This window comes from Eubalaena glacialis, chromosome 5 (assembly GCF_028564815.1).
Source record: "Eubalaena glacialis isolate mEubGla1 chromosome 5, mEubGla1.1.hap2.+ XY, whole genome shotgun sequence".
Taxonomy (NCBI): Eukaryota; Metazoa; Chordata; class Mammalia; order Artiodactyla; family Balaenidae; genus Eubalaena; species Eubalaena glacialis.
In genome coordinates, this window is record NC_083720.1 from 54,025,747 (window position 1) to 54,052,063 (window position 26,317).

General features: G+C 42.2%; 1 long non-coding RNA gene across 1 annotated transcript in view; it reads left to right on the top strand.

Annotated features, from left to right (window-relative positions):
• The window catches only part of LOC133092074 (uncharacterized), a 55,051-nt gene that overhangs the window by 1,923 nt on the left and 26,811 nt on the right, over positions 1–26,317 (top strand). Inside the window, exons 3-4 of the long non-coding RNA XR_009701017.1 lie at positions 303–389; positions 25,687–25,805. This is a non-coding gene — a long non-coding RNA (uncharacterized LOC133092074). The remainder of the gene's footprint in view (positions 1–302; positions 390–25,686; positions 25,806–26,317) is intronic.

Genomic DNA, 26,317 nt, shown 5'->3' on the forward strand with positions numbered 1-26,317 from the left:
GGTGTTTATTACAGCACTTGTCACGTATTACAAGGACCTGTTTACTTGTTGGCCCAATAAACTGAACTGCTTAAGAGCAAGGACTCTGCCTTATCTCGCTTTGAGGTCCTGCAGACTGGAACTTCAGGCACTGAATACATTACATGCCTGATGAATGAATAAATGAATAACATGTTATTGCTGCCTTCAAGTTTCAGACTGTTAAGGGCATTCACAAGTTTAATGATTAGAAGACAGTGCAAGACTATTACCCAATACAAATGAGCATTGTATGGCTGTGTTTCTGTTGTCTTACAATGTAGATTCCAAGGAAGGAAGAGATCAAGATGGCATGGAGTAACTAGTCCGTTTTCTTTGTGAAACGTATTTTTAGAGCTGGACTCTGAATGGTGAGTGCTGTCTGAATAGGCCTAACAGAAATGACGTCAGAATGATTGGATTCTTTCCTTTCAGACTCTGTTAAGGTGTTTGCTCTGTGCAGTTGCTTAGCCTATCCAGTCCTGCTGCTCTACCCCCTCTCCTGACCTGAGCTTTTAATGACTATTCTACATATCTGGTAATTAATGAGATTTCTCGTCTTATCAGATCTTATTCTTTTAGTAAGAATATGCTATACTATGCTGAGTGCTGGGCACAGAACCACAACTAAGGTAAACATTGTCCTTACCTCACTTGTTGAACAAGTCCGTAAATAATTGTTTAAATCACCATGCCTGTTATTAGTGCTATGAAGAAAAAGGTCACGGGGCGGCTCTGCGAGTGCTTAATGGAGATCTAACTCGAAGGGCGGGAAGGGCCTTGCCGAGGAAGTGACATTTGTGCTTAACCCTGAAGAGTTGGTAGGAAACAGATGAGGAGGAGAGCAGGTTTCTGAGTGGCCCAGGCAGTGGTAACAGCATGTGTAGAAAGAGTCCAGGAGGAAAAGGATGGGTTCAGGAAACTGAAAGAAGGCTGAATTGTAGGGAGGGAGTGAGAAAAGGGGGCCCAGTGGTGTAGGGCCTTGCAGGCCATCTCGGTACTGAGATCAGTGGGAAATCACTGAAAGGGTTAAATGTGAGGAAAATGATTTTTTTTTATTTATTGAAGTATAGTTGATTTACAATGTTGTGTGAATCTCTGCTGTACAGCCAAGTGACTCAGTTATACATATAGATACATTCTTTTTTTTAATATTCTTTTCCGTTATGGTTTATCCCAGGAGATTGGACATAGTTCCCTGTGCTATGCAGTAGGACCTCGTTGTTCATCCAGTCTAAGTGTAATAGTTTGCATCTACCAACCCCAAACTCCCAGTCCAACCTTCCCCCTCCGCTCCCCACCCCCGTGGCAACCACAAGTCTGATCTCTGTGTCTGTGAGTCTGTTTCTGTTTTGTAGATAGGAAAATGATTCTTCTTAAATTTATTTTACAGTTCTGTTGCTTCCAGGTAGCTCGAGGGGTAAACGCGTTTGTTTATATATCCTTACATTCCCTCTTAGCACCTGCCACTAAATCAGAGACTCAGTAAATATTTAGCAACTTGTTTTCCCAATGGAGGGAGACAAGTATAAGGGTGAGAATGAGTAGGATACTTCGGGAGACTAGTAAGGACCCTAGAGAGAACATGGGGAAGTAGGGTGGTCACCTCCTTCGGTTAGAGGCTTGTATTAGCTGGGGCTGCTGTGGCAGAATACCGTAGACTGGGGGACTTCAACACAGAAGCTTATTTTTTTTTTTTTTTTTTTTTTTTTTTTAAACATCTTTATTGAAGTATAATTGCTTTACAATGGTGTGCTAGCTTCTGCCTTACAACAAAGTGAATCAGTTACACATATACATATGTTGCCATATCTCTTCCCTCTTGCATCTCCCTCCCTCCCACCCTCCCCATCCCACCCCTCTAGGTGGTCACAAAGCACCGAGCTGATCTCCCTGTGCTATGCGGCTGCTTCCCACTAGCTATCTATTTTACATTTGGTAGTGTATATATGTCCATGACACTCTCTCACCCTGTCACATCTCACCCCTCCCCCTCCCCATATCCCCAAGTCCACTCTCTAGTAGGTCTGTGTCTTTATTCCCATCTTGCCACTAGGCTCTTCATGACCTCTTTTTTTTTTTTTTTTTCCCTTAGATTCCATATATATGTGTTAGCATACTGTATTTGTTTTTCTCTTTCTGACTTACTTCACTCTGTATGACAGACTCTAACTCCATCCACCTCATTACAAACACCTCCATTTCATTTCTTTTTATGGCTGAGTAATATTCCATTGTATATATGTGCCACATCTTCTTTATCCATTCATCCGATGATGGACACCTAGGTTGCTTCCATGTCCTGGCTATTGTAAACAGAGCTGCAATGAATATTTTGGTACATGACTCTTTCTGAATTATGGTTTTCTCAGGGTATATGCCCAGTAGTGGGATTGCTGGGTCATATGGTAGTTCTATTTTTAGCTTTTTAAGGAACCTCCATACTGTTCTCCATAGTGGCTGTATCAATTTACATTCCCACCAACAGTGCAAGAGTGTTCCCTTTTCTCCACACCCTCTCCAGCATTTATTGTTTCTAGATTTTTTGATGATGGCCATTCTGACTGGTGTGAGATGATACCTCATTGTAGTTTTGATTTGCATTTCTCTAATGATTAATGATGTTGAGCATTCTTTCATGTGTCTGTTGGCAATCTGTATCTCTTCTTTGGAGAAATGTCTATTTAGGTCTTCTGCCCATTTTTGGATTGGGTTGTTTGTTTTTTTGTTATTGAGCTGCATGAGCTGCTTGTAAATCTTGGAGATTAATCCTTTGTCCGTTGCTTCATTTGCAAATATTTTCTCCCATTCTGAGGGTTGTCTTTTGGTCTTGTTTATGGTTTCCTTTGCTGTGCAAAACCTTTTAAGTTTCATTAGGTCCCATTTGTTTATTTGTGTTTTTATTTCCATTTCTCTAGGACCTGGGTCAAAAAGGATCTTGCTGTGACTTATGTCATACAGTGTTCTGCCTATGTTTTCCTCTAAGAGTTTGATAGTGTCTGGCCTTACACTTAGGTCTTTAATCCATTTTGAGTTTATTTTTGTGTATGGTGTTAGGGAGTGTTCTAATTTCATACTTTTACATGTACCTGTCCAATTTTCCCAGCACCACTTATTGAAGAGGCTGTCTTTTCTCCACTGTATATGCTTGCCTCCTTTATCAAAGATAAGGTGACCATATGTGCGTGGGCTTATCTCTGGGCTTTCTATCCTGTTCCATTGATCTATATTTCTGTTTTTGTGCCAGTACCAAACTGTCTTGATTACTGTAGCTTTGTAATATAGTCTGAAGTCAGGGAGCCTGATTCCTCCAGCTCCATTTTTCATTCTCAAGATTGCTTTGGCTATTCGGGGTCTTTTGTGTTTCCATACAAATTGTGAAATTTTTTGTTCTAGTTCTGTGAAAAATGCCAGTGGTAGTTTGATAGGGATTGCATTGAATCTGTAGATTGCTTTGGGTAGCAGAGTCATTTTCACAATGTTGATTCTTCCAATCCAAGAACATGGTATATCTCTCCATCTATTTGTATCATCTTTAATTTCTTTCATCAGTGTCCTATAATTTTCTGCATACAGGTCTTTTGTCTCCTTAGGTAGGTTTATTCCTAGGTATTTTATTCTTTTTGTTGCAATGGTAAACGGGAGTGTTTTCTTAATTTCACTTTCAGATTTTTCATCATTAGTATACAGGAATGCAAGAGATTTCTGTGCATTAATTTTCTATCCTGCTACTTTACCAAATTCATTGATTAGCTCTAGTAGTTTTCTGGTAGCATCTTTTGGATTCTCTATGTATAGTATCATGTCATCTGCAAACAGTGACAGCTTTACTTCTTCTTTTCCGATTTGGATTCCTTTTATTTCTTTTTCGTCTCTGATTGCTGTGGCTAACACTTCCAAAACTATGTTGAATAATAGTGGTGAGAGTGGGCAACCTTGTCTTGTTCCTGATCTTAGTGGAAATGGTTTCAGTTTTTCACCATTGAGGACAATGTTGGCTGTGGGTTTGTCATATATGGTCTTTATTATGTTGAGGAAAGTTCCCTCTATGCCTACTTTCTGCAGGACTTTTATCATAAATGGGTGTTGAATTTTGTCGAAAGCTTTCTCTGCATCTATTGAGATGATCATATGGTTTTTCTCCTTCAATTTGTTAATATAATGTATCACGTTGATTGATTTGCGTATATTGAAGAATCCTTGCATTCCTGGAATAAACCCCACTTGATCATGGTGTATGATCCTTTTAATGTGCTGTTGGATTCTGTTTGCTAGTATTTTGTTGAGGATTTTTGCATCTATGTTCATCAGTGATATTGGCCTGTAGTTTTCTTTCTTTGTGACATCTTTGCCTGGTTTTGGTATCAGGGTGATGGTGGCCTCGTAGAATGAGTTGGGGAGTGTTCCTCCCTCTGCAATATTTTGGAAGAGTTTGAGAAGGATAGGTGTTAGCTCTTCTCTAACAGAAGCTTATTTTCTCACAGTTTTGGAGGCTGGAAGTTCGAGATCAAGGTGCCAGCATGGTCGGATTCTAGTGAGAGCCCTCTTCCTGGCTTGCAGACAGCTAGCCGTCTTCTTGCTGTGTCGTCACATGGCAGAGAGACCGCGGGGAAGACGGGGAACGCTCAGGTCCTATCGGATGAGGAACCCACTGTGTGATTTCATTGAACCTTAATTACCTCCTTGTAGGCTCTGTCTCCAAATACAGTCACATTGGGGGTTAGACCTTCAACATATGAATTTCAAGGGGACACAGTTCAATCCATAACAGGTTTGATAGTGTGAAACCACTGAAGCAGTGGTTCTCAACCAGCATGTAAATCAGTAGCACTAGGGGAGCTCTCTCAAAATTGATGTTTAGGAGACCTATCTTGGGTGTTTCTATTTCATTTAATTCTAGGCTAGGGACTCAATCTACATTTTAAAAATATCTGCCGGGGATGATCCTGATTGTATCAGGGAATATTGACTATATCTTTGCATTTTATTCTTAGCCTGTAAATGAAGGGACTTCTCCATGTTTGGGAAACACTTCTTCCTCTCTCCCACTTTCTCTAGATTTTTTTATCTGATTAGAGAAATTTGAGAGAACCCAACATTTGCTAGGTCTGCACAGGAAAAGCAGCCAGCCTTTCACTCTCTTGTGCTCAGTATTATTTGTCCTGCCACGATGGACTGGACTGTTAAACAAGCCATAATCTCCATATAGCTGGCTGAGTGGGTGCCAATCACACCTAGCTTTCCCACACATGGATCGTAAGGCCTAGATTTGAAGGAGGGGAAAGTGGGAAGCACAATTCTGACCCTGGGGGTTTACACAGGATTGCATTCAACTGCAAGTCACAGAAAACACAGCTAAGCAATGGCTCAAAAAATTAGGGCTTTATTTTCGCTCATAGGACTGGATGTCCAGAAGAAGGTGGTCCAGGGTAGGGTAGTGGCTCCTCCCCTCTTTCCACTTTATCCATCCTGAGCTGCCTGATGGCCCAGGATAACTGTGCTGCCTCTGGCATCACATGCACATGCCAGACAAGAAGGGCAAAAGCAAAATGGTGTGTGCAGGCTGATGCTACTGCCTTGTACAGAGCTTTTCAGGAAGCCTCGCCCAGGAACCTCCTTTTCCAGCTCATCAGCCAGGACGATGCCTCACAGCCATCATCAGCTAGAGAAGCTGGGAAATAGAATGGTTTAACATTTACTTGTTTATTTTTGGTATGCTGCTGCTGCCCTCAAACACAATTCTACTGATAGGAAAGAAGGGGGATTTTGAGTAAAGAATTAGAAAGGTCTGCCACAGGTCATTGGGCACTTGCCTGACCTTGAGATAAATTTTAAAATATTTGAGCTTCTACCATGTACCAGGAACCATTCTAGATGCTGGGAATACAATAGTAAAAACAAAAAACAAAAAAACCCCACAAAAATGAAAAAAGCAAAAAGACAAAGTCCCCCTCTCATGGTGTTTACGTTCTAGTGGAGAATACAATAAACAAATGAAATATGTGATATCTTAGATGAACGGAGTGTCCAAGTAGTGAGGGTTGAGGTGGTGGGTTGTAATTTTCAGCTGGATGCTTAGGAAGACCAGTGTTACAAAGCTGGTTATGAGTAATGACGTGAAGGAAGTGAGGTACGTAAATTCCTTGGTATGTAAATACCTTGAAAGGAGCCAGCAACCAGGAACAAAGATACAAAGTCCCTGGGTTCTTCTCTGTACTTCCAGTATATGTTTGTTTTATGGATTCTCAATATTTTTTAATCTTAATTGCTTCATATGAACATTGATAGGTACAGTTGTGCTGTATAGGGCAATTCTAGGGGTACCTAGTGCTTCCTCCCCCTTTGGAAAAAACAAGGTGCCTGAATGTACATCTTGAGAAATTATTAAGTGCCTTTTCCCACTTCTCTCCCCTTCCTGAATCCTGTTCCCTTATTTCCTTATTTTCCTGGAGACTATGCTGTAGTAATTATGAAAATGGACTTTGGCCTCTTGATAGCTCTGGGTATGAGCCCTGACATTTCCTACCTGTGATACTGGGCAAATAGCTTATCCTCCCAGAGCCTATTAGCTCATCTAAGAAGTTGGGATGCTAATATGCCTCCTGCACTATTACTGTATTGAATGAGATGGTGTGTGTGAAGGGCCCGCGCAGTGCTGGGTACCCAATGTGTATCTCTATTCTACTCTACTCTTCTCCCCTTCCTTGTGGTCTTCAGGATCTGGGTCACACAGAATATCTGGAATAGGTCAAGCGTTGCCCTATGAAAAAAGAACTTCTTACTCTTTACCAGTGTGCGAGAGCCTAGTGTCCCCTATATATTTTTCAGTGAAGTCATTTTTACCAGCCTGTCCCTACACCCTACCCCAATGTCTTCTGAAAGGTTGACCCGAGACACATACTTAACTTGAATATCAGACGCCATTGCTGCTCACACTGAAACCTCGTCATCATCTGGAACCATCCACCGGGAGCCTCCATCCCCAGCCTCACCCTGTGCCTCTTTGCTGCGACTCCTTTGCTCCATTGTGCCTCACCAACCTTGTCATGGGGCCCAGTCTCTGGATACCATCCACCTCCTCCACATCCATCAGCCACATCTTGGCTTTCTCTCTTGTGTTCTCCTCCCTGAATTCCACAATACATCACTGCAATTGTCTGGAACTTCCTCCAACACATCCCTGATTCTCACCAAAAATCCCACGTTGAGATTAGTACAGCCAACAAATTCCCTTTTCACCTCAGCAAGGTTGTTTCAAATTGGCTCCCTTTCTCATTTCTACCAGTGGCCATTCAAACCCTTACCATGCCTTCCCATTACCTACCACACCACCAAACCCTCAGTCTCAGCAACAGACAGCTTACGTGGTATGAACGTCTTCAACTTCTTGCTTCTTAACTTACAAAGTTATCTATGTATACAACTATACTTCCTTTCTTCACCATCAGATTAAAAGTTGGTCATTTTTCTAACCAAGCGTCATCCAGCCATTCACGTTTTGAATTTTGTGCCCCTTTTCCGGGATTTGACTCATTAATTGTCTCCTCTTGACTGAATCTTTAATAGTCCTCTTTTCATGGCTTCCTTTTTTACATTGGGAAACAGACAAATATTTATTATCTTAAAAAAATCCTTAACTCTCTCTAGCTTTCATATTTTACCCAAGCATCTAGGAAGGTAGTCAATGATTATATATCTAACATTTTTAAAAGTGAGTCTGTGTCAAGAATTTATTAAACTCATTAATGAAGGACTCAGCAGAATGGTGAAGCTGGGTCAAAGAAAATTTGAGAGACTTAGGTATATAAAGTCATTGAAAGGATGCTGGAATCAGATTGCTAAGTTATATATAAAATAAGCCATAACTTTTGGGTTATAATATTTCCATTTGCATCTCTCCAGAGATAAATTTCATTTTCATTCCTATTGGACAAGAATAATTTACATCTCTGTTTTCTATGAGTTAACATCTACCCTTACAGAGTCGAAAAATATCCTGAATAGTAAATAGCAAGTCATATAGAGGCACGCACTCCTAGAGAATCAAAATAACTCTGGGCGGGTTGTTAGACTACACCCAACACAACACTGAAACAACAGGCAGAAACCCCTTTGTCTTTTTCCAGATTTTGGAAACTTTTTCTAAAAGCCATCCTTGTGATCATAATTCCTAAAGATTATTTTTTTTTAATAAATTTATTTATTTATTTATTTTTGGCTGTGTTGGGTCTTCGTTTCTGTGTGAGGGCTTTCTCCAGTTGTGGCGAGCGGGGGCCACTCTTCATCGTGGTGCGTGGGCCTCTCACTGTCGCGGCCTCTCCCATTGCGGAGCACAGCTCCAGACGCGCAGGCTCAGTAGTTGCGGCTCACGGGCTCAGTAGTTGCGGCTCACGGGCTCAGTAGTTGCTCCGTGGCATGTGGGATCCTCCCAGACCAGGGCTCGAACCCGTGTCCCCTGCATTAGCAGGCGGACTCTCAACCACTGCGCCACCAGGGAAGCCCATTATTTTTGATCACAAAAGCTAGTCTTATTTTATCTTGTTCTGATTCATTAACATTGGTGCAGCAAAAAGTGTTAGTTAAATATAAATTTCTTTGAAGCATGGTCAGCAAATCCAGCACCACGTGGTCTTAAGCAATGACTAAGGCCAAAATATTAACCTCTGTCTGGAGAAATTACGTGGAATCTACTAGCGTCTTTTCAATAGGCCAGAAGAGTTTTTGTTGCTCTTATTTGCACTCATGATTTGAAGCTAGAAAACCAAACCTAAGAAATTCATTTCTATCAGTTTTTCCTGGAGTACCTGTAAATGTGAATAAATTTCTCTCTCATTGTGAAATTCTCCAAATCTACTAAGGTATCTGGTCTGCCAGGAAATGATCTAAAATTCCAGGATCCAGAAATCCACAAAACAGGTGTTAGGTTTCCTGGGAGGGCTTTGTGAGCCTTTGTTCCACATATGAAGCACAACTCCTGTTCCTCAATGGGAGGCTTATCATACCTGATTAAATGAGATTTATTCTCATTTGATACTTCATGCGTAACTTTGGTTACACAATTGATTTTTCTAACTATATCCTGCTTAAACAAACAAAACTTATTGATCCCTTGAAAAACTGCTTTTTTTTTTTCTTTTTTTTAAAATAAATTTATTTATTTTTGGCTGCCTTGGGGCTTCGTTGCTGTGTGTGGGCTCTCTCTAGTTGCAGCACGCGGGGGCTTCTCTTCGTTGTGGTGCGCGGGCTTCTCATCGTGGTGGCTTCTCTTGTTGTGGAGCACGGGCTTTAGGCGCATGGGCTTCAGTAGTTGTGGCTCGCGGGCTCTAGAGCGCAGGCTCAGTAGTTGTGGCGCACGGGCTTAGTTGCTCCGTGGCATGTGGGATGTTCCCGGACCAGGGATCGAACCCGTGACCCCTGCATTGGCAGGCAGATTCTTAACCACTGTGCCACCAGGAAAGTCCACTACCTTGGTTTTAAAATCAAAAGACTTAGTAAAAAACATTTGTCTCTGAATTTGACAGTGTTGTAAACAATAGTTCATTTCAGTTTGCAAAGGCATAGTCTAAAACAAGGATCAGCAAACTTTTTCTATAAAGGACGAGATAGTAAATGTTTTCAGTTTTGTGGGCCATGGGTCTACTATAAGATTTGTGCTCAAATCTGCCAATGCAGCATAAAAGAATCCATAGGCAACATGTAAACAATGGGCTCATAGATTAGGTTTGACCTGTGATGAGCTAGATTTGGCCCATGGACCATGGTTTTCTAATCCCTAGTTTAAAATAAAGGTTAGGCGTGATCAAGAAGAAAGAGAAAGGGCTTCATCATAGGTCCATAAGAAAATAGAACATTAAAAATAATACCAGTACACAATAAGAAGATAAATAATATCCCAATACAAATAACCACAATTGTATTCACCTTATCAGTTCATTCACTTCCATTTAACTAATACTTGTTGCACTGGATGTTGGGTCTGCAATCTGCTTTTACAAAGTGGCTGCTTCTGGACTAAAAGAAAAAAGTCCTGGAGATCCTGACTCAGTCTCCTGCTGCAATCTGCAGTTGTCTAAGTGGTGTCAGCTTGGTAGTTTATACTCATGAGTCTATTACTTAAAGTATCAATAGGTAAGAGTGCCTTGTCCTTTTCATTGAGGCTCTGAGGATGTCTGTCTTGGTTAAACACCTACTTTTTAATCTGAAGCTTATAGCAGAATCTTTAGGTAAGCATGAGAAGGAAGCCAGAAGTTGATGACAAGTCCGAATGATAGTGATTTTTTTTTTACAGTAATCAACGATACTAGAACGAGGAGAGCAAAATCATCTGTAAGGCAAAATCATCTGTAAGGATGATGTCATGAGTAACTATTTAACTATTTTGTAAGATTTGGATCAGTGTTTCCCCTGAGGGTAAGAACATATCACAGACAGTGAGGACATGGACAGCTCTTTAGGCTATTCCTAAAATGTACAGCCTCAGAGAGAAAATTAACCCAGGCAAGACAGAACTGCTTCTTCCCCTGCACAGCTCTTTCCATTTAGCACCTTTTGGACCTCAGTGTGGTGTGGAGCATAGAGGTTTCTTCTGGGTCTTTACCCGAGAGCTTGGCTGTACCTCCACAGGGTGAGGCTTCATGAGGCTTAGGAGAGAGTGACTGCCATGAGCTAGCTGGTGTACATTGAAGTTTGGCCAATCCCGAATGGAATGTCTTCAATAAACACTGCAGGGGTTCAGCTGAGAACTCATAAAGACTACATGCTAGGATTACGGACCATGCTGTAGAGCAGGGGTCAGGAAACGATGGCCAAATCTCACTTGTGGCATGTTTCTGTGTGGCCCGTGAGCTAAGAATGATTATTACATTTTTAAAAAGTATTGTTCAAAAGCAGCAGCGCAGCAACAGCAGGAGCTGGAAGAAGAGGAGGAAAAGAAGGAGAAGAAGGAAAAGAAGATAGAGACCATATACTGCTCACAAAGCTAAAATGTTTACTACCTGGCTTTTACAGACAACATTTGCCAACCCCTGCAATAGATGTAAAAGCCATGTCCTGGGACTAAGAATAAATATGAAACAGAACCACCCTAACAAGAATAAAATCAAGCCAGAGTAAGGAAATTTGCCAATAATTAGCTCCTTTGCAGAACAAAACTAACCTTCCTTAGAGAAAATAACATAATCCAGACTCCTTAAACATCACCCACAATGTCCAACATATAATAAAATGTTGTTAGACATGTGAGCAATTAGACTTGTGTTACCTATGATCAAGGGAACAAACACCGGTCAATGGAAATAGACTTTGATGGGACCCAAATATTGTACTTAGCAGACTAGGACTTTAAAACTGCCATTATAAAAATGTTCAAAGACTTTAAAAAAAAAAAAAAAAAAAGATGGACACAATAAGCAGATGGGAGACCTCAGTGGAGACTGGGTACTCTAAAAAAGAACCAAATGGAAATTCTACAACTGAAGTCTGATTAATTCAAAAGAGAATAAGCCAGGAGAAATAGAGGAACAATAAGAACAAACAAGAAAGATTGAAAAAATAGAAAGCACATAGCAAGGTAGTAGAATTAAACCCAATCATATTAATTACTTAAAATGAATTGACTAAACTCTTCATTTAAGAGGCAGAGACTGCTTGCATAAAAATGCAGACCCTACAAGATGCTACCTATAAATGAAGCAATTTAAGCATAAGTATACATGTAGTTAGAATGTGAAAAAAGGAGGGGAAATGCTATACCATGGAATAGTAAGCACAAAAAAGCTGCTGTGCTTGTATCAATTTCACACAAAGCAGACTTCCAGACAGAGATTATTGTTACATATAGAGACATTTCATAATGATATTTTAATTCACCAGGAAGGCACAGAAATCCTAAATATGTAGGGGATGCACATGATACAGCTTTAAAATACATGAAGGAAAAACTCACAGAACAAATCCACAGTTATAATTGGAGATTTTAACACCTTGTTTTCATAAATTGATGCAACAAGAAGACCAAAAAAAAAAAAAAATCAGTAAAGAGAGAGAAGGGAAAGTTGGAGAGGAGATGCACCACCTTCACCCACACTGACCACTGTGCCCCTGGCCTCCCTGCTTCCTCCTGGGTTCTTGTGAACACACTTCTGAAGTGTCCTGCCTTCACTCCTCTGTTTAGCAAAAGTGTGTGGAATCAGCTAAATATTAATAAATTATGAAACATACATCATGATTCTCTTTGTTCTGTGACAGTATAAACCTGCGATTATTTTATCCAGAGGGAAAACACAGAGCACACAGAGCACCTCAGTACAGGGTAACTGAAGAGTGCAAATCAATTGCAACATCCCAGCTTGCCTGATGTTTCACTCTCTACCTGCCAACGTTTATTTGCTCCATAGAGACATATGCAGGGCTTGGCATCACTTTGTATACCATTTTTGTTTTACTCTCTTTGAGTTATTTGCTACTGTGTCCATAGTTAGTTATGACTTTTAACTTGTTCATTGCAATGATTGAAAACAATATCAAAACGAAAGCCCCATGTTTTTCTTCTTTGGCAGTTTCTGTCTGCCTTTGGCATTTCTTTGGTAAGCTTTCTTCTCCTTCCTTTCTTTCCCATGGTGTCTCCCATTTCCTGGGTCACAATTCTTGGGGGGAGCTTTCTCAGCTGTAACCAGGGTTCGGAGAAAGGACTGGCCTAACACAGGAATGATTCAGCGTTATGGACGATTTTCCCCTGTGTGATGAGGTGGGGAAACAGCTTACTGCGTTTGCACTTGGAAGATTGTGCACATTTCCTTAAGTCCTTTTCCACAGAAGTCCATGAGTTACAGTTGGAGAGCTAAGGCTACTGTTATGTTAGACTCTTGTCTTCCCATGTGACTGGGCTGGAGTTTCTAGGTGTGGCCCCCAATCCCTCTTTATACGTTTCCAAGCTGGCAACAACTTCCTAGGTTCTCTCTTCCTTTCTCCTTGGGTCAAGATTCACCAGTAATATTTTTTCTCTCATTCCAAGTGTCACAAACCGGTTGCCATTGAGCCAAGGTTGTCCCACAGACATGTTTCATTCTCACTGCACAGTTAAATTTTGTTTTAAGTTGCCAAATTAAAACATCCGGAGATTTCACATACAAACTTTCAGATTTCCCTAAACAAATGCAAAAACAAAAAAGGAAGAACAGGCATTACTAAGCCTGACCCCACTCATGTATTCAGTTTCCTGGCAGGCCTGGTCGCGGCCCTCTCTGCCAGATCAGCAGCCCTGCCCTCCTCTTCAGCCTCCCAAACACCCAAGGGTCCAAAGAAGTGAAAAAAGTTTGGAGAGCTCCGCTTTAAGCCATGTAAGAATAATAAGAATCTAGTTTTTAGAATTCCAGGTCTCCTTTTCCTATCCTTATCGGATATACCAGCAAGCCTTTTTATTTTGCTTATTTTACATCTCTGGAATAAAGCAATCTGAAAAAAAATTTTTTTTAAAGCTGTAGTTTCCCATAGTTGCCTCTAGATGGCAGTATTGCACTGGTATTCTCTCAGCTATTCCCCATTCCGGCTGCCTTCAAAATGTTAATTAATTTTTCAGTGGGAATAATTTTTGTTTCTAAATTTATTTCAGTATTTTTTCAATAATGTCAAATTTATCAGTAAGAGGTAGAGTCCACAAGCTGCAATATTTAAAAGAACGAAACGACAATCTTTTTTTTCTTCCGCCTCTTTGGAGCTGCCTGAGTTGATTAGCAGAAACAGAATATATTGCAACATATAATTGTCACGATTATGCAGGCTATTCATTTAGAGTTTGTGTGTGCACATGCATTCAGCTGCTACATCTGCAATGCATGTTGGAAAAATAGCCCCTTCTCTGTGCACTTTGAAACATCAAATGTTTCTCATTTGGAGCAATTTCTTTATTTTGTTTTGTGGATAATGAATGTTACCCACAAATATGGGAGGCAAGGGAGCAGGAAATAGTCTGTACTACACGGAGGAGGCTCTTAGAGATATACATATACATAAGTAGACAAATGTGAGCTGTGTGTCGGCCTCATACATAAACAAGGCAAGTGCTGCGAAAGGGAAGTTGTGGGTGCTAATTAGATTAATGGTTTGAGAACAAATTCATTTCAGAACAGCTAATTAAATATTTCATTATGAGTTACTTTGTGCAATTTGCTTTGGTATGCAACAGATAAATATTAAGTATTTAATTTTATCTTCAAGTACAACTCACTAATATTTCACTGATTTAATTCTTTGGTTTTGGTGCTTTGGGTTTTCAAAGTGCCATCTTTCTAGTCCTGGTTAATCCACTTGACAGCTGGGTGTGACACAGGGACCTGGCAGTTCCCTTTTGTAAAAGCTTGGTCAATTACACCTTGGACCAACCTGTTTGGTCATCAGGTTGATTACATCCTAAAAGGTTAGAGTTGGAAGAACTCCATGAGGGCTTCTCTCATCCAGTGTTCAAGGGTTACCATTTCCCTGACAGACAGGTCCTCCAGCCCCTGCAGGAGCTCCCTCAGGAGTGGGTATGTCTCAGGCAGCATCGTGTCAATATTGGTCCCACTGAGGGACAGAGGTGACTCTGGGGACGTTTTTCCTCACAGTGAGCCAAGGGGAGGGCAGAGGCAAGAAGGAAATGCAGGTGGACAGGTGAACAGGGCTGCCGCCGGGAGAGTTCTGCAGGCTGCAGTGAGGAGTGTGGGTCCTTGGCAACACAGCCCCCCAGGCAGTTACTATGATTTCATCAGAAGTGGCACATGGGATGGAACCCGTCTGACTTCCCAGGCTTGTTCTACACGCAGCGTGCAGAGGCCGCTGTGACCTCTCTCTGTTATGAGAGAGACTGCCTTATTTCTATGGCTCCAGACTCCTCCTCACCCCTGAACTGAATGCCTTGAACCTTAGATCCAAGTGATGGATTTCACCTTTGTTCCACTACTTGGCATACCCCTCTTTCCACATCCTGCTTGGAGTCTGGCTTTTGGGTCAGACTTGGTGGCACCCAACTAAGATGTCTAGAAAAAAGGTCATCACTAGCCTTTGCTTTCAGGAAGAGCACCCTTGTTAGCATGAGCTGGGTCCTACCCTGCAAAGTCTGAGCAGCAGCCCCACCTCCTCACGTACAGCTCCTACCCTGCCTGACCACTGATCCATCCTGACTTAGGCTATTCCTGCCCCTCCCAGACACCCTTCCTGACCCCTCTCCGCCTCTCTCTCCCTTTTCTGTCCTTTGGGACCTAAGTTAAGACTGTATGTCTTTCACTAAGCCTTCCTGGACACATCTGTCTCCACAGTAGAATTTTCCCTCCCTCTGAATACCTCCAGATCCTTAATCCACCCTGTTAGAGGGAGTTTGAAAGAGTCCTCAGAGAGGTATGCGGCCTGACTATCTTTTTGTCAAGGTTTTCAGTGGCTCTAACCCCTGGGTAAACGGAATCTGAATTAGAGCACATAAAATCCACCTTCTCTGGAGCATTTATGACAACATTTCTAGTTTCAAGAAAAATTTCAAGGCAAGTTACTTTTTATACGTAGCGTGTATTTTCAACACCATAGCCTTTGGCTGATGGGATCTTGTTATAGGAAGCATGAGGTCTGCATTTCCACCTTGGGACAATCTCATCTTGCCCCCAGGTCTGGAAGTCCTGTGTTCAACCCAGCTCTCTGTCAAAATGCTCACCACGTAACTGACAGAATTTGCAAAGACTAAATGACTTGAGGGAACAGGAAGGAAAGAGGTGGGCTGAGAGGTGGGGCTGGTGGGAAGATGCCCTGACTTTAGACTTTGGGATTCTTCAAGGAAAAATAGTATTTTCAGAGAAGATGAGATGACGAGTGAGTTCCAGGTAGAGGGAATAGTAGATGCAGAGAAGTGGAAATAGGAAACCGTTATCTACCTGCTCCCTTTGCTTCAAGGCTCAGCTAAATTCCTGCCTTCTTCAGAAATCTTTCTCCGATAATCTCAGACCACAGAGACGTTCACTGTGGTTGCCTGTCTCATTCCTACAGAGTGAGACCGGAAGCCCCTGGAGACCAGAAGCCTCAGGAGACTGGCAGCCTCTGGAGACCGGAAGACCTGTTTCATCCTTTTCTATAGCCGACCCAGTCCCCAGGACTGTGCTCCCTAACTGCTCAGACACTGCCATCCTGTAGGGGGAGTGCAGGATGAATGCAATACACATTTCCAGGTTGCCAGTTTCTTACTGATTCTGCAACAAAGGAAAAGATCTTCTCTCATCCAATGTAGAAGGTGAAAAAAGAAAAAAAGCTTGAGTTTCTCTTGGTGGAAAACAAAGGGAAGTTTGCTTAACTATGACTCTGCCTCTCCAACATGCAAAGTGTTGTTTTTCTGCAAAATAGGGTTTTTAATATTTGGTAAGTTTTTGAGAACACTGCACGGTATCAGCTCTGAATGGTTGGGCTCAGTTCAAAGGCTTGTATAAATATCGCTAAAGAAGAGCCGTATTAAAGCGTCCAGTCTCCCTGATTTGCGCTTTAACTTTACCTACACATAAATCTGCAGAAGAGTTCCTCTTCTCAATTTCACATTCCTCCAGACTCGAACACTGGCCTTTTTATGGACCAGAAATCTGGCCACTCTGTATTCCTTCAGTAGCTACGGCAATAAAGCCACCCTCGTTATGGAATAAAATTGAAAACTGTCTCCCAACTGTGCAGTTGATTTGAATGAAATCTGTTCTGTTTGTCTTACTGCGTTGTAGTCAGTGATAGATGAAGAGGGGAGTTTGGGGGCTTCTGTGGATGCTGACACTGGGCCTGATAACTAGAGCTGTAACCACGCCACCGTCTATCATTCTGGGAAGCTTGAAGCTCTTCTCACCAGAAGCTGGCGCGCACCTCTTAGTGGGACGGGGTGGGCTTGCTCTGATTTGTCACACGATGTCTTTAATGCAGAAGGTTAGAAAGGTTTGAATTTGCTGAGAAAAATCATAGTTTTTCATTTGTGGACTTTGCTTTAAAGAAAATATTTTCTGACGAGTGTGTGTGTGTGTCTTTGTGTCCCAATCATCACACCAACAGGGACATCCCATTTTGATTCCCACTGCCTACATAGTGTATTGCTTGTGTGCATACATTTGTAATCTGCGTGGCCCTGGCTCCTTGGTCAAACACGAACACAGCTCTGTGGACCAACGGCTGCTGCCTCATGCTTTTTCTTCCTCTTTTTAAAATTGGAGAGGAGTCACCTTCCCCCTGGTGTGGTGACCTTCAGCTGGGCTTGCTCTCCGTTTTTCCTGATTCCTGCCTGGTGAGGGAACGTGCTAGGCTGGGGCTGGCTTAGAATTCGAACATGTTTTCTGTCCCCAGAGTCATTACTGTCTTAATTAAGCCATAAGACATTGCTGAGGGACGGGGGGAGCAGTGAATACTCATCTCTTTTTGATTTGCCCAAAGGGTATTTGGCTCAAAATAAAATGCAGGTGAATGTAATTTCTTTCCCTAAGAGCATGGAATTATGGGAATATTGTTGTGCTGGGCAGGGCTCAAAGCTGGAGGATATTTGAAGATTTGCTTCTGGTTTTACTCCAGCTGGTCCCAGGGAGGGGGTGATGGACAATTTAGGGGCTGGCTAGTCCTTCTCTGGGGCTTCTGTGGCTTAGGTGCCTGATGGTGATATAGACTATTCTGGTAAAGAGCTAGAATTTTTCTTTGCTTCTTATAGGATCTTCTTCTGTATCCTTCATTTACAAATAGGTCAGAAAAAAATGGGGTTTTCTCCAGAGCATGTGTTAACTCATTATCCACTAGCTGCTATTTCACAGATGTCTGCCAAACTTTGCACTTTATGTGGTACATATTTTATTGGTTTGCACATAGATGGATGTTGGCAGTTACTCAAGGATCTACTCAAAGCAAGCAAATCCTTTACCAACATCACATGTTTATTCTCTTGGGTTCTTTTGTATCATATTTGTATCCCCTTTTGGTAGCAACTTGTTTTATCATCATCTGTCATTTCCTTTTGTCTCCTTAAATATAGAGTGACTTTCTTGCTTGGTAAATTTCTGGAAGATTACCTTCTAAAATATGGTTGTGTTGATTTGATCAATGTTTTGTAAGTATTTTTATAAAACAACTTTTATAAATTATAGAGTTTGATAATAAATAATGACGGTTTCTGACTTCCTAGTGACTGTGCATATGCAGATCAGTTATGATTCCTGTCTTATCCCCACTTCCTCGGCACCCCCAAGGCTGTGCCTCTTGTTTCTGTCTTTGTTACCTTTGTTAGTCAATGTTGAGTCTACTTCCCTTTTCTTTAAATTATGCATCATCAGTTTAAGGGGCTAGTTGTCACTAACTTTTATACAAAGCAGCCCATCCCCAAGTCAAATATAGTTGTCTGAGCAAACTGCCTGGGAGCACAGGGGAAGAGGTTGGAAGGCGAAGTAAAAAAATTAACATTTACTTGCTGTCAACTCTGTGCCAAGTGCTTTACCTAAGTTATTTTGTTTCTTTCTCACAGTGACCCTGTAAAACAGATATCAGATGCAAGGCACCAGACTCAGAAGCTAAATCTTTAACCCAGGGCCATGCAGTGGTAGAGATGAGATCAGAACCAGCCAAACATGGCTTTGGAATATAATCAAGAGAATTTAGTAGGTGAGGGCAGATGGTAGGGAAAAGGATGGGTTGAAGATAATAAATTTCACTCAGTAATGAGCAGTTACTGAGTTAAAACACATGTAAGGACTTACAGTCACCTGTCATACACAGATACAAGATCAACCGCAGAACCCAGGGACAAAAAAGAAGAGAGAAATGGGAAAGTATGAACGTGTGCTGGGGTTGTCCAGCAGGAACCTCTTGATAGGAGCCCACAGCTGCAAGTGCAGGCCAGTCGCCTGACACAATGGCACGCCCCCTCGTCCTGTGCCCCGCTCTGATTGCGACCCGGGCAGCTGAGGTGATCCTACCATGACCTGGACGCGTGGGTAACACCACTTCTCTCCCACAAAGGGCAACCCTGCTAACTGGAACTCTACCGTCATGGTCCCCTTCCTTTGAGACCTGGAGAATTTGGGTCTTCCTGGAAGCCTTATTCAATTGTTTCCTCAGACAGAGTTCTGCTTTACGTCCTAATCCGCCAGGAATGGGACTCACACCCAGGCAGAGCAAAAGGGCACACAGGCCTGAAGGGGGAGGAGTGGGAGTGGGAGAGAGTTCAAGAAAATTAGGTCATTGAATGTTCTACTGAGACTGCTGGCTTTGGGTACATCCCTCCAGAGTCCCAGAACAGGGCTTTCAACAAGGGAAATGCTCAACAAACATTTGATGTAGAAAGGAAGGAGGGAGAGAGGGAGGGAGGAAGGAAGGAGTTCCATCAGTTGGCCTAACTTTGACTGTATCCTGTCCAAAGAGTATTCCTCAAAGTTCCAGACATAACAATGCTTTCTTCTATTGAACTGACCCTGGAAGTCACCATGCTTAATTACTCCTTCGTGGCCCCTGGTATTTTATGTCATCCAAGCTGTCTATTCTCATGTGCCAGCAATGACTACAACTAGTCTTAGAAGGCTCAGAAGGCTGGCCAGAAGGCTGGCCATGGCTTTCGTGGCCTCACCATTGGGGTGTTTGGCTCACAGTTTCTGAGTTTTTAACGTACAGTGTAGTTCTTCTTTAGATGTGACTGGATCTTGCTTCCCTGTACAAAAACAAACCCGCTCTGGCTGGTTTCGTTTGTATGTGTGGAAAAACACATATTCAGGTAAGAGATCCGTTTGAAAATAAACTGCAAAGGATGTCTGAAAGTAATCCCAAAGACTCTTCTGTAGCTCGTAGCTTCTTCTGTGGATGTGTTCATCTGCTAATGGAAGTGGACTCTAGTTTTCTGAGAGTTGGTGTAAGTGCAATCTGTTTAGAAAAGCAAATCTGCGTTTATCTCTTAACTGCACGTTGCTGCAAAAATACGAGGCCCTGGTAGAGGCAAGGCTCGCTTCCCCCCTCCTCTCTTAGGCCTCCTTTCACACTCTGTGAGCTGTTATGCTTCCTCTTTCAGTTGGGAGAATGCACGCTCTCCCTGCGTAAGTGACATGTCTGAACAAAATGCAAAAGTAATGCACTTAGAACCAACTCTTCCTGGACACCTAAGTGGTAGACCTAAAACTGTGCCCATCAACACCAAAACTAAAAACAGAACAGTAAAAAAATGGACCCTCCCCCTCCCCCCAAAACACACAAAATGGAACAGCAAAATCCTCACATTTGATCTGAAAAACTCAGACTTTTCTGAAATGGCTGGAACCAGCCCCGAGGAATTCCAGTGCTTCTGTGGGAGAGGCTTGCAGAATGAATGGTGAGGCTGGCGGAGCTGTGACGGTGTCCAGTGAGTCTGACAACGCAGTGACCTTGGGCAGAAACTTAGTGTCACTTGGTGTCCCTCTGGCCACTTCACACATCTGTCAGAGACACATAATAACCCATCCTCATCTCGTGGGGGCTGAGGATTAATTAATAATTGATTGTAAATTACTTGGTACTCCTCAGAGGAAACGCATTCTATAAGTGCAAAGAATCATTATTATCCAGCAATTCAGCTGGCTCTGAAGCACTAATGACTTCAGGGAGGCTGCTGGAACACACACTGTGGTCTTTCCAGTTTAGAAACAGAAAGTTGAGGGACTATATGGGGCTTTATTTCCTCTATTAACCCTACTATAAAACAAGACATTCTTCCCCACAAAAATGTCTGCCCTATTATTGCATTTTATCCTCTAAACTATGAAAACAGATACCTTCCTGGATTCTGGCTGGGACAGCGGGAGAGTGGTGTTTCCCAAGGTCGATTCTCAGCACACCAAGCCCACGTGACACACAAAACCAAAAGGGCTTTGTCAGGATACCACACATAATGCACTTTAGTGCATTAGTGACCTGCAAGGGGGTTATGAGAATGTGTTGAACGTTATTTACCTGACTCCCAAAATGATTGGATAAAGTCCTGTAGATGTTTGCAAAAATTGCACATTCCACTCTGTGTGCATCCCTGATTTCAATGTGACTTTGAGGTTTCTCTCTTCAGTGGATGGGGCTATTTCCATACCTTTGAGCGTGGGCAGGCTTAATGACGTGTTGTGGTCAATAGGATGTGGCCGAAATGATGTTGTATCAGTTCTGAGCCTGAGCATCAAGAGGTTTTGCAGCTTCTATTCTCACTGGTGGAACCCTGCCAGTCTCCATAGGAATGAGCCCAGGCCAGTCTGCTGAAGGATGAGAGAGATGTGGCCCCAGACAACCACCAGCCAGCAACCAGAGCCATCCGACTTATTGGAAGGAGGCTGACCACAGACACGTGAGAGCGACCAGCTGCACACAGCCCAGCTTGTTGACCCAGAGACTTGTGAGCCAGATAAATGGTTGTTGTTTTAAACCACTAAGTTTTGGGTGGTTTGTATGCAGCAATAGATTTATAGTACAATAATGGCATCCATTAAAAAACTCTTTTAATCGTCCCAGGGGTATAAATTGAAGTTGCAAATTGGTGATGCATAGACGATTTAGCATTTGGCCGGATTGGCTGTGATCAGCTCAGTATCCTTGCTGCTGCTTTGTCCATTTTCGTCTGTGCTTTGGGGAAGAAGCAGGGACTTACCTCACAGTTCCTGTCCTCATATGGTTCTGGGTTCTATTCAGCCAATCAGAGTCACTTGAGTGAGATTTGGAAAGTGAAAGAGAAGACGAAGCTATCATCCTTGGGTAATTGTGGGCAGAAGTGTGGGCAGATGATGGTGTGAAGTTTGTAACAGCTTCTGGGTGAGCTCCTAGGAATCACCCCCATGGCCCTGGAACTTCTGGGTTTATGAACTCAGTCAGTTGCTTCCCCAGACCTTCCAAGGGTGTGGAAACCTCTGATGGGGGAGATTTCCAATTACATCAGAAATTAGAATGTGATGACTGTTATAAGGGAATTTCTAGGGTATAGCACGTGCCTGTGACTGATGGCCATGAAGAACCAGGCTCCAGTTGAAAGCTTTACTCTGCTACCTTTTAAAACTAAATGTTTGCTAATGTATTATAAAGGATTCCACTCAGGAATGGCCAGGTGGGAGAGGTGTATATGGGAAGAGGGTGTCTCCAGGAGCTCCCTGGGCATGCCACTCTCCCAGCACCGGGATGTGTTCACCAACCTGGAAGCTCTGTTATTCCTTTTTACCTCAGTGACTGAGGGACCTTCCTGGACATTTTGCCTCATTTTACTCAAGTGTAAAATGGGAATGACAGTTTTTACCCCAAAGAGTCGTTGTGAGGAATAGATGTGGTCCACATGCACAGATTTGTGGCACATAGTCGTTCTCTGAATGGCAGTTGTCTGTTAGTTCAGGCTAGGTCCAAATTTTCAATGAATGGAACCTAATTACTGAGTTGTGCTCTTTCAAATGGCCCCATGTTGCTCCCTTCAGTTTTCTCTTAAATAAGACACATGAGTACATCTCAAGGGAAGTACATCAGTAACTTCCCGGGCGTCTCTATTTGGCCCCTCGGCTCCCTGATCTCTACGTCTTTTGCACGGCTTGCTCCTGTTGCAAAGATTGTTTTCTAATAAGTCAAAACATTGACTCAGGTGAATTAGAACACAATTGCTGTGGTATTTCCCAGGGATTTGCCTTTGAAATCAGCAAACAAATCAAAACATCTCATTCCCCTGTAAGGATCTCAACAGGATTGTATCAGAACTCAAAGGCAAGGTGGGGCGGAACAGGAATGAGACAAGCAACCATCCATTTTCACTGGTACAGTAGTTGCTGTGTTGAGAGAGTCCCACAAGGAATCAAGACTGTATTGAAAACAAAAAAATCCAAAAAACTTTATCTGATGTCTTGCTGTGCTTAGCTTTTTGTTTGCTTACTTGTAGGGAGGCAGGGGTGAGTGCTGGGCTTCTTGAACTTTCTTATGGAGGAAACTTCAAGTACAACTAAGAGGAAACCCATCTCCCCAGAGATCTTCACGTGTGGTCCAAACCCACAGACCAAAAAGCATGGCATTTATTTGATCTTTACAATGCATGTTAATTTTTCCTATATGTAATCATTTATTTTAATATGAAAATTATATTCTCCCTAAATCTCTGTAGATAACGGATGCTCCAGGAAGATGTGTGTACTGGGTTTACCCCTTGAATGGTAATACTGTAAAGAGAATGCACTCAGACTCAGACAGATATGGGTTTGAATTCTGCACTCCCCATTTTATAGCTGTGTGACCTGTGGAAAATGAGTTAGTTTTTCTGAGCCGTTTATCTCATCCGAAAAAAAAGAGATAACAATATTTCTTTGTCAGGGTTGTTGTGAGGATAAGAATTAAATGAGATAATGCACGTAAGGTGTCTAACAAAGTAAGTGATAACATGTGCACAGGAAACAGGATTACAGTATTGTGTTAGTTTCAGGTGTACAGCAAAGTGATTCGGTCATATATATATACTTTTTTTCACTTCTTTTCCATTATAGTTTATTACAAGATATTGAATATAGTTCCCTGTGCTCTACAGTAAATCCTTGTTGTTTATCTATTTTACATATAGTAGTGTGCATCTGTTAATCCCATACTCCCAATTCATCCTCCCCCCACGTCCCCTTTGGTTACCATAAGTTTGTTTTCTATATCTGTGAGTCTGTTTCTGTTTTGTAAATAAGTTCATTTGTACTATTTTTTACATTCCATGTATAAGTGATATTGTATAATATTTGTCTTTCTCTGTCTGACTTACTTCACTTAGTATGATAATCCCTAGGTCCATCCATGTTGCTGCAAATGGCATTATTTCATTCCTTTTTATGGCTGAGTAACATTCCATCATATATATATATGCCACATCTTCTTTGTCCATTTATCTGTTGATGGACACTTAGGTTGTTTCCACGTCTTGGCTATTGTAAATAGTGCCGCTGTGATCATTGGGGTGCGTGTATCTTTTCAAATTAGAGCTTCATCTTTTCTGTATATATGCTCAGGAGTGGGATTGCTGGATTATATGGTAACTCTATTTTTTGTTTTTTAAGGAACCTCCATACAATTGTTACTTACTCTTAGAAGGAGGAAAATGAAGAAATTTTTCTTATTTTCTTGATTGCTGGAAGATCACTTAACTTTAGTCTTCGTTAAGGCTGAGATCTCACAGTGGACACTGTGAAACTTTTGCAGATGTGGGGTTAAGGAGCCTGGACCAGCCAGAGAGAAGGAAGTACACATAGGTAAAGAATGGACTCTATTTGAACAGCGACTTTGATTTCCTTCAGCTGGTGGTTGCCAACGATCTGTTCCTGAAAGACTTGCTTATATTTATGTGGAGCTAAATGTTTATTCACATAGTCATGTGCTCGGGACCTTGGAGTATTTATGGCACATTGAGCTGCCTATCCCCATTCGTTTGGTTCCTCTTATTTGCTTGATTTCTTTGCCTGAACAGATGGATTTCAGACATTCAAAATGCCTTGTCAAGTAAATATGGTAGGACAAAATTGGAAGATAAAAACCAAGGTTTTGCCTCCTGGTCCCTTTTCTGATTTTCACTATTTTCTTTCTTTCTTTTTTTTCCTCACTTTTTTTGTCACAAAGTATTTATTGCCTCCAGGGGAGGCGTGGGATGAAGGGGAGCATTAAGGCATCTCAGAATGGCTTTCAAACAAGTATCTGAATGGAATTTGAGGGATAGTGGTAGACACAATTGTCTTGATAGCCCAGGCTATCAAGAGCTTTGTTTTTTGGTTTTATTTTTGACAAAGGTATTTTGCAGCCATAGTTTGTCATAAGCCTTAGAGTGATGTGGTAGGTTTAAGGCCACATCTTTAAATGGAATACAGCACATTAGATTGAATAGAATAGAATATGGCAGAAATGATGAGATGTCACTTGAGAACAGTGGCTTTCATCTTGGGAGCTGTCCCTCACTCTCTCTCGGTGTGCTGGCTCTGGGGGAAGCCAGCTGCCACGTCGTGAGGCAGCCTGTGGAGGGTCCCACGTAAGTGAGCTGGAAGCAGGAATTTTGAGGCCCGCCACATCACGTGAGGGAGCTTGGAAGCAAATCCTCCCCCAGTCCAGCCTTGAGATGACTGCAACCGGGCCAATGACAGATTGACTGCAATCTTAGGAGAGACCTTGAGGCAGAGACACTCATTTTAGTCACGTCCAGTTTCCTGACCCATGGAAACCGTGAGATCATCAATGTTTGTTCTGCTGAGCTGTTAAGTTTTGGGATCATTTGTTATACAGCAGTAGATAACTAATGTATGTGGCCAATGCATGGTGGTATAAAATCAGTTTTTCTTCCAAAGAGGTAATAAAGATCTGATGGCTTGTTGGTGGGAAAGGATGATCAGAGAGAATGTCAGCAGGGTTAAGACAATGATGGATTTCCATCTGGGGACGTGGACAAAATTCCCTGTCCTCCTAGAGGGGTGGATGGAAACCCTGGGTAAATTTGAGGGGTTCTGCAAAGTAGAGAGGAATTAAGCCTTGCTTCTTGAGGAGGCAGCAAACTTACTACAGGAGAAAAGAATATCTGCTGCATTGAAATAACAGAAAATAGAAGTAACAGCCAGTGTGTCTAGGCCAGGGGTTGGCAAACTTTTTCTGTAAAGAGTCAGATAATAAGTATTTTTGGTTGTGGGCTATTCATTCTCTGTCACAAAGTCTTAACTCTGTCCTTTACAGTGAAAGCAGGCAGCCTCCTCCTGGACCTGGAAGGGCTTCTCTGTGAGCATGAAGAGATGCAGAAGGAGCTGTGTGGACGGGAGGGTGGAGAGCACCCCGCATTTCAGCTACACCTGTAGGTGGGTGAGGACCGAAAGGGAAAGATCAAAGGGAACTGTACCTCTCTCTCGGCGTGGATGACTGCTAGTGACGAGCCAGGAATTTCTTCCCAGATTTTAATCCCTCCCTGGGGAGATGTGTGTGTGTGTGTGTGTGTGTGTGTGTGTGTGTGTGTGAGTTTACAGGGACAGTATCCTGAATTGATTGAATTCAAACCCCAAAGTCACTGAGTTTCCTTGAATTGGCAATTTTTTTTCCTCCATCAGTGGTAAATGGAGTCTCAAGAACTAAGTTTGCATCCGTTATGGAGAAATGAAAAAGGTGACGGTTTTGCACACCCAAGCACTATGATCATGTAAAATCTGTGTGTGCTATATGCATATAAATCGCTATAAGAAATAATATCAGAGAGATCCAGATTTTCGAGTTGGGGAAAAGCCAAAAGTTCAGAGCACCTGAGTAGAAATATCATTGCCTGCTGTTCCTGGCTAATTCTAGAATTGGGCCAGCTACGTCATTTGCAGGGCCCAGT